The sequence below is a fragment of the Pseudorca crassidens genome, chromosome X (assembly GCF_039906515.1).
Source record: "Pseudorca crassidens isolate mPseCra1 chromosome X, mPseCra1.hap1, whole genome shotgun sequence".
NCBI classification, from domain to species: Eukaryota; Metazoa; Chordata; class Mammalia; order Artiodactyla; family Delphinidae; genus Pseudorca; species Pseudorca crassidens.
The window spans coordinates 47,972,505-47,982,391 of NC_090317.1; the positions used below are offsets into that span (position 1 = coordinate 47,972,505).

General features: G+C 39.6%; 1 pseudogene; it reads left to right on the plus strand.

The window, feature by feature from the left end:
* LOC137217250 (protein N-lysine methyltransferase METTL21D pseudogene) overlaps positions 1-9,661 on the plus strand; it is a 128,812-nt pseudogene extending 119,151 nt beyond the window's left edge.
* The last annotated feature ends 226 nt before the right edge of the window (positions 9,662-9,887 follow it).

A 9,887-nucleotide genomic window follows, 5' to 3' on the forward strand; every position in this document is an offset into this window, starting at 1 on the left:
TGAAAATAAGGGTTCCCTAATCAACAAGAATGGGATACCTAATTTTAAAATTTTATTTATTTATTTATTTTGATGTGTTGGGTCTTAGTTGTGGCATGCAGGATCTTTTAGTTGTGGCATGAGGGATCTAGTTCCCTCAGCAGGGATCGAACCCGGACCCCCTGCATTAGGAGCTCAGAGTCTTAACCACTGGCTCACCAGGGAACTCCCTGGGATACCTAATTTAATTGGTATGTGGAAGCTTCCAAAAGCTTCAATATTGCAAAATAGCTTCATTGAAAGGTTCATTGCAAAAAGGCTAATGAAATAATAAAGAACACACCTAAAACAAAAGACTATAAGACTGACATAACTCCTACTGCTTCACTCTTTTAATTGAGTACTAATTTTACTAATCTTCTCCCTGGAATGTCTTTCCACTCTCAAGAAACTACAAGACCATAAACAAAATTATGCCAATTAGTGGCCTTATAGACACCTCCATATCTACCATCAAAGGAGGGCCCCTCCCAGAGTTGAGGAGTCTCTGAGGGATTTCTAGTAAACTGCTATTTTATTCCCTTAAACAGCCAAGGGAAACTAAAATTAAAGTTAATACAAAACCTTACCATAATAGAGCTACATTGCCTACTTTAAACTCCACTCAGAGCTTGCAGATGGGATCCTGGAAACAGTGGCAAAAGCTGGCTACGGGTGAGAACTCTTACCAGAGTCAGATCTCTTGAATCTCTGTCTGTAGTATCCAATAAATAGAGGAAAATAAAATATATTTTGCACCCTTTGGTGATGCCTCTTGAGTCAAAGGGGATGTTCCATACTGCCAGAAATATTTACTGTTTGTCCCAGCTAGAAACAACACAGTAGATCTGTGGTCAGAAATTGGCCAAATTACAGAGTCTGATAAAACATTTTTTAGCATTTCTCCTCTAAGCTAAAATAAAACTATGTACCCAGAGGGAGGGGGAAAAAAAAGTTCTAAAGCCCTTGTAAAAGGATTTATGGGTAAATCAACTTATGATGTCATTTAAGTTGCAACCTAATCCCTTAAGGAATTAAAAGCAACTGTCCTTATCTTACAAATCTTTGAAAAACCAGAAATGTGGCGCCAGGAACTCTTATTTAGGACATCTCTTTAAAATACCAACTTTGGGGAAATAATTCTAATCAGAAGAAAAACAAAAGGAGCAAAAGTTATATTGAAATTTAGTCAAATAAAAAATCTTAAGTGTCTTCTTCACAAATATTAATAAAAACCTTTAGCCATCTGAGGAGGGTAGCCTTAAATTATTCCTTCTTCTGTGAATGTAATTTGGATCCAAACCTCTTTTATAACTACCTGATTTCATGGCTAAAATATTAAAAGAGAAGCTATAATGTCTCTGTTTGCATATATCTTTATATTTTTGTGTCTATGTATTAATATATGTGTTGTATATGTATGGTATTTTCCACATCTGGATTGTATTATTAAAATTATTCTGTAAAAAAGCTCTATTTAATTTGCCTAAAGAAAATTAAGCATTTGTATGCAGTACATATTCATAAACTTCCTATGAATATAATAAAAACAAACCTAAATGCTTTACAGGTTCACATGACCTAAGATAATTTTTAGTAAATAAAAGCTAGTTTAAGTTTCGTGGTTTAATTAAAATAGACATATTTTTAGAGTTATCAATATTAAAAGTAATGCAGACATACAACTTTTATTCTACCTGGGTTTACTAGTCTAATAAGTTTTGTTATCTCTGTTACAAAACTTGTCAGTAAGAAAAATGATGTGGGAAAGACCTTCAAGATGGCGGAGGAGGGCTTCCCTGGTGGCACAGTGGTTGAGAGTCCGCCTGCCAATGCATGGGACGCGGGTTCGTGCCCCAGTCCGGGAAGATCCCACATGCCACGGAGTGGCTAGGCCCATGAGCCATGGCCGCTGAGCCTGCACGTCCGGAGCCTGTGCTCTGCAACCAGAGAGGCCACAACAGTGAGAGGCCCGTGTACCGCAAAAAAAAAAAAAAAAAAAAAAAAAAATAAGATGGCAGAGGAGTAAGACGTGGAGATCACCTTCCTCCCTACAAATACAGCTACATGTGGAACAACTCCTACAGAACACCTACTGAATGCTGGCAGAAGACAGACTTCCAAGAGGGCAAGAAAATCCCCACTTACTTTGGTAGGGCAAAAGAAAAAAGAGAGAGACAAAGGAATAGGGACAGGTCCTGCACCTCTGGGAGGGAGCTGTGAAGGAAGAAAAGTTTCCACACACTAGGAAGCCCCCTCACTGGTGGGGACGGGGTGTGGGGAGCTTTGGAGCCACAGAGAATAGTGCAGTAACAGACGTGCAGAGAGCAAAGTGGAGAGATTCCTGCACAGAGGATTGATGCCGACCAGAACTCACCAGCTTGAGAGGCTTGTCTGCTCACCCTCTGGGGAAGTTGGGGACTGGGAGCTGAGGCTCATGCTTCAGAGGTCAGACCTCAGGGAGAGGACTGGTGTTGGCTGCGTTAACACAGCCTGAAGGGGGCTAGTGCATCACAGCTAGCCAGGAGGGAGTCTGGGAAAAAGTCTGGACTTGCCTAACAGGCAAGAGACCATTGTTTTGGTGTGCACAAGGAGAGGGGATTCCTATTCCATGTTCCCAGATATGGCAGGGCACTGCCTAAGTGAGCTCCAGACACAGGTACGAGCCACAACTCTCATCTCGGACCCCAGAGGCAGGCATGGACCACGACCACTGCCACCACTGCCACCAAAAGTCCTGAGTGCAAATGCAGGTCACTACACACACCCTCCCAGGAGCCTGTGCAGCTCACTACTGCCAGGGTCCTGTGATCCAGGGCCAGCTTTCCCAAGAGAACACACAGCACACATAAGGCTGTTGCAACTACACACTGACCTCTGCCACAGCAGTCACTACCTGCAGCCTAGTTATGACGACCATACCCCTCCCTCTTCCCAGCCTGAGTGAGCAAGAGGGCCCTAAACAGACGCTGTTATAACCCCCTCCTGTTGGGTCAGGAAACAGATGCCTGAGGGAGACCTACACACAGAGGCAGGGCCAAAATCAAAGCTGAACCCCAGGAGCTGTGCGAACAAAGAAGAGAAAGGGAAATCTCTCCCAGCAGCCTCAGGAGTAGCAGATTAAATCCCTGCAATTGGCTTGGTGACCCCTGCAACTGTGGAATATGAGTAGACAGGTAGACAATGAGTGTTCCTAAAATTGAGGCAGTGGGCTTTGGGGCCAACTGTGAACTTGGGATTTGCTTTCTGCGTTTGATCTGTTTTTGGTTTTATGTTAACCTTAGTTTAGTTTTTAGTGTTTGTTTCATTTGTTGGTTTGTTTACTGGTATGGATGTGCTCTTCTTTTTTTTTCTTTTTCTTCTCTTTTTGTGAGTGTGTATATTTCTTTGTGTGATTTTCTTTGTTTAGTTTTGGCTTTACCATTTGTTTTGGGGTTCTGTCCGTTTTTTGTTTCTTTGGTTGGTTTGTTGTTTTTGGTTTTGGGGTATTATTTTCTTCCTTATCATCCAAGCCGTGTGGCTGGCAGGGTCATGGTGATCTGGCCAGGTGTTGGGCCTGAGCTTCTGAGGAAGAAAAGCCGAGCCCAGGACACTGGATCACCTGAGATCTCCCAACGCCATGTAATATTAATTGGCGAGAGCTCTCCCAGAGATCTCTGTTTCAACACTAAGACACAGCTCCACCCAACTGCCAGCAAGCTCCAGTGCTGGAGACCCCATGCCAAACAACAAGCAAGACAGGAACACAACCCCACCCATTAGCAGAGAGGCTGCCTAAAGTCATACTAAGCTCACAGACACCCCAAAACACACCACTGGATGCGGCCCTCCCCACCAGAAGGACAATATCCAGCCAAACCCACCAGAACACAGGTACCAGTCCCCCACCCCAACCAGGAAGCCTACACGAGCCACTGAACCAACCTTACCAACTGGGGGCAGACACCAGAAATAAGAGGAACTACAATCCTGCAGCCTATGAAAAGGAGACACCAAACTCAGTAAGTTCAACAAAATAAGACAGGGAAATATGCAGCTGAAGAAGGAACAAGGTAAAACCCACCAGACCAAAAAATGAAGAGGAAAGAGGCAGTCTACCTGAAAAAGAATTCAGAGTAATGACAGGAAAGATGATCCAAAATCTCAGAAATAGAATGGAGAAAACACAAGAACTGATTAACAAGGACCTAGAAGAACTAAAGAGCAAACAATGATGAACAACACAATAAATGAAATTAAAACTACTCTAGAAGGAATCAATAGTAGAATAACTGATGCAGAAGAATGGATAAGTGCCCTGGAAGATAGAATAGTGAAAACAACTTCCTCAGAGCAGAATGAAAAGAATTGAGGACAGTCTCAGAGACCTCTGGGACAACATTAAACACACCAACATTTGAATTATAGGCTTCCCAGAAGAAGAAGAGAAAAAGAAAACTTCTGAGAAAATATTTCAGGAGATTATAGTCAAAAACTTCCCTAACATGGGAAAGGAAATAGTCAATCAAGTCCAGGAAGCACAGATAATCTGATAGCAGATAAACCCAAGGAAAAACACACCCAGAGACATAGTAATCAAACTGCCAAAATTATAGACAAAGAAAAAATATTAAAAGCAACAAGGAAAAAATGAAAAGTAATATACAAGGGAACACTCATAAGGTTAATGGCTGATTTCTTGGCAGAAACTCTACAAGACAGAAGGGACTGGCAGGACATACTTAAAGTGATGAAAAGGAAAAACCTACAGACAAGATTACTCTACCCAGCAAGGATCTCATTCAGAGTTGACAGAGAAATTAAAGCCTTTACAGACAAACAAAACTTAAGAGAATTCAGCACCACCAAACCAACATTACAGCAAATGCTAAGGGAAATTCTCTAGGCACGAAACATAAGAGAAGGAAAAGACCAAAAAAAAACACACCCAAAACAATTAAGGAAATGGAAATAGGAACATATATATCAATAATTACCTTAAATGTAAATGGATTAAATGCTCCCACCAAAAGACACAGACTGGCTGAATGGATACAAAAACAAGACCAGTATATATGCAGTCTACCAGAGACCCACTTCAGACCTAGGGACACATACAGATTGAAAGTAAGGGGATGGAAAAAGATATTTCATGCAAATGGAAAACAAAAGAAAGCTGGAGTAGCAATTCTCATATCAGGCAATATAGACTTTAAAATAAAAACTATTACAGAGAAAAAGAAGGACACTACATAATGATCAAGGGATCAGTCCAAGAAGAAGATATAACAATTGTAAATGTTTATGCACCCAACCTAAGAACACCTCAATACATAAGGCAAATGCTAACAGCCATAAAAGGGGAAAACAACAGTAACACAATAATTGTATGGGACTTTAACACCAGACTTTCACCAATGGACAGATATCCAAAATAAAACTAAATAAGGAAATTCAAGCTTTAAATGACACATTAGACAAGATGGACTTAATTGATATTTATAGGACATTCCATCCCAAAACAACAGAATACACTTTCTTCTCAAGTGCACATGGAATGTCCTCAGGATAGAACATGTCTGGGGTAAAAAATCAAGCCTCAAGAAATTTAAGAAAATTGAAATCATATCAAGCATCTTTATCAAACACAATGCTATGAGACTAGATATAAATTACAGGAAAAATATGTAAAAAATAAAAACAAATTGGAGGCTAAACAATACACTACTACATAACCAAGAGATCACTGAAGAAATCAAAGAGGAAATCAAAAAGCACCTAGAAATAAATGATAATGAAAACATGACAAACCAAAACCTGTGGGATGCAGCAAAAGCAGTTATAAGAGGGAAGTATATAGCAATACAATCCTACCTCAAGAAAGAAGAAAAATCTCAAATAAACAACCTAATCTTACACCAAAAACAATTAGAGAAAGAACAAGAAAACCCCCAAAGTTAGCAGAAAGAAAGAAATCATAAAGATCACCTCAGACATACATGGAAAAAAATGAAGGAAAAAATAGCAAAGATCAATAAAACTAAAAGGTGGTTCTTTGAGAACATAAACAAAATTGATAAACCAATAGCCATAATCATCAAGGAAAAAAGGAAGAATATTTAAATCAATAGAATTAGAAATGAAAAAGGAGAAGTAACAACTGACACTGCAGAAATACAAAGGATCATGAGAGATTACTACAAGCAACTATATGCCAATAAAATGGACAACCTGGAAGAAGTAAACACAACCTTCTGAGACTGAAACAGGAAGAAATAGAAAATATAAATAGAACAATCAAAAGCAGTGAAATTGGAACTATGATTAAAAATCTTCCAACAAACAAAATTCCAGGACCAGATGGCTTCACAGGGGAATTCTATCAAACATTTAGAGAAGAGCTAACACCTATCCTTATCAAACTCTTCCGAAATATAACAAAAAGAGGAACACTCCCCAACTCATTCTATGAGGCCACCATCGCCCTGATACAAAAACCAGACAAAGATGTCACAAAAAAAGAAGATCACAGGCCAATATCACTGATGAACAGATGCAAAAATTTTCAAAAAAATACTATCAAACAGAATCCAACAGCACATTAAAAGGATCATACACCATGATCAAGTGGGGTTTACCCCAGGAATGCAAAGCTTCTTCAATATATGCAAATCAATCAATGTGATACACCATATTAACAAGCTGAAGGAATAAACCCATATGATAATCTCAGTAGATGCAGGAAAAGCTTTCAACAAAATTTAACACCCATTTATGATAAAAACTTTCCAGAAAGTGGGCATAGAGGGAACCTGCTTCAATATAATAAAGGCCATATATGACAAACCCACAGCTAACATCATTCTCAATGGTGAAAAACGAACCCATTTCCTCTAAGATCAGGAACAAGACAAGCGTACCCACTCTCATCATTATTATTCAACACAGTTTTCAAAGTTTTAGGCATGGCAATCAGAGAAGAAGAAATAAAAGGAATCCAAGTTGGAAAAGAAGAAGTAAAACTGTCACTGTTTGAGCATGACATGATACTATACATAGAGAATCCTAAAGATGCTACCAGAAAACTACTAGAGCTAATCAGTGAATTTGGTAAAGTAGCAGGATACAAAATCAATGCACAGAAGTCTCTTGCTTTCCTATATACTAATGATGAAAAATCTGAAAGAGAAATTAAGGAAACAATCCCATTTACCATTGCAACAAAAATAATAAAATACCTAGGAATAAACCTACCTAAGGAGGCAAAAGAACTGTATGCAGAAAACTATAAGACACTGATGAAAGAAATCAAAGACAATACAAACAGTTGGAGATATATACCATGTGCTTGGATTAGAAGAATCAACATTGTGAAAGTGGCTATACTACCCAAAGCAATCCACAGATTCAATGCAATCCTTATCAATCTACCAATGGCATTTTTCACAGAACTAGAACAAAAAATTGTTCAATTTGTATGGAAACACAAATATCCCGAATAGCAAAAGCAATCTTGAGAAAGGAAAATGGAGCTGGAGGAATCAGACTTCCTGACTTCAGACTATACTACAAAGCTACAGTGATCAACACATTGTGGTACTGACACAAAAACAGAAATATAGATTAATGGAACAGGATAGAAAGCCCAGAGGTAAACCCACACACATATGGTCAACTTATCTTTGACAAAGGAGGCAAGTATGTACAATGGAGCAAAGCCTCTTCAATAGTTGTGCGGGGAAAAAACTGGACAGCCACATATAAAAGAATGAAATTAGAACTTCCTAACACCATACACAAATATAAACTCAAAATGGATTAAAGAACTAGATGTAGGGACTTCCCTGGTGATGCAGTGGTTAAGAATCTGCCTGCCGTCCCCCGGGAGTCCTCCGGGGAGGAGCAACTGCGGAACTTTGTGCGAGTTTTGGAGAAGCGAGATGGCACGGTGTTACGACTACAGCAGTACGGCTCCGGCGGCGTGGGTTGCGTTGTTTGGGACGCTGCCATCGTCCTTTCTAAATACCTGGAAACGCCCGGGTTTTCCGGCGATGGGGCCCACGCGCTGAGCCGGCGGTCGGTGCTGGAGCTGGGCTCTGGCACCGGGGCCGTGGGGCTCATGGCTGCTACCCTCGGGGCAGATGTCATAGTCACCGACCTAGAGGAATTGCAAGACTTGCTGAAGATGAATATTAATATGAACAAGCATCTTGTCACTGGTTCTGTTCAAGCCAAGGGGGGAAGAAATAGAAGACTTTCCTTCTCCTCCAGACTACATCCTGATGGCCGACTGCATATACTATGAAGAGTCTTTGGAGCCACTGTTGAAAACCCTAAAAGATCTCAGTGGATCTGAGACTTGTATTATATGTTGTTATGAACAACGAACAATGGGAAAAAATCCAGAAATCGAGAAAAAATATTTTGAGCTTCTTCAACTAGACTTTGACTTTGAAAAAATTCCTTTGGAAAAACATGATGAAGAATATCGAAGTGAAGATATTCACATTTTATACATCAGAAAGAAAAAATCGAAATTTCCGTCGTGAAATCTAGTCATCTTACCCAAGCCTCTAACAACGTGGGTAAGCTAACATTGTGAATGGAGCATGTGAATACAGCATGGGAAGATTGTGTTCACAGATTTTTCCAGCATGTCCTTAGGGATCCGATATATAGACAACCACCACGGGCTGCCTGCATTACGAAAAATGATTGACTGACTGCCTACCTGCCAATGGGCCTGAAATCCAACTTAGTTTACTTTTAGCTCGGCATCAAGTTCTGCTTAAAAGAAACATGTTTCAGTCACTCCTCAAATAAAAATAGGTACTGAGGTTAGCCTAAAGTCTGCCAAAAATAGTGAAAGTAGCATGGCTGACTTGGCGTATTTTCAGGAAAGTAGAGATAAGTTGATCCGGTTTCTAAAGAGAGGTATCAATTACTATTTAATAATGTTTAAATTCAAATCAGTAAATTTTAGCTTGTCTTCAAGATAAATTTAAAAGAAGGTTTTTATTTTAACGTATTTATGCAGTGGTTTTTATCGTTAAGTATCTTCCACTTCATTGCTTTTAAGATAACTTTAATACTTGTGTTCTTTTACTTTAAAAAAAAAAAATGAAAATACTGTTTTGTGGCCAAGTTCTGTGCTTTTCCTTCACCACACTGACTACAGTATAATTTACTATGGGAGTTAGATAGTTGATTATACCATAGTCAGTTGATAAAGATGAAAGTAAGATATTGGGAGATTGGGAGGGAGGAAAAGGTATCTTTACAAAATTGTTTATTTGAGAATGGAGTGAAAATAAAAAGTCCGGCTTCAGGCTCTTGCATTGATGTGGCTCCTGCACTTTTCCTCACGTATAGCTTCCAGGAAAATGCGGCTAAAGTCACTGGTGTTAACTTGTTTATATGAAACAGAGAAAAGTATTTAAATGACTACAAATGTAGTTCTGTATACATTTATCAAATGATTTTGATTCTGTGTGGTCTCTGTTTTATGTTCTCATGAGAATCATCTGTTCACAGACTGATCTATCAGGACTTCAGTCGCATGGTTCCAAAGTGTAATGGTAACCAGATGGAATTCTGGTACTTACAGGCATTGGTGCTAGGTGGCACAATGTATATGTTAAAATAAACATTGTTTTTGAGAAAAAAAAAAAAAAAAAAAAAAAAAAAAGAATCTGCCTGCCGATGCAGGGGACATGGTTTCGAGCCCTGGCCCACGAATATCCCACGTGCTGTGGGGCAAGTAAACCAATGTGCCACAACTAAGGAGCCTGCATGCCTAGAGCCCATGCTCCACAACAAGAGAAGCCAGTGCAGTGAGAAACCCACACACCACAATGAAGAGTAGCTCCCGCTCACTCCAAGTAGAGAAA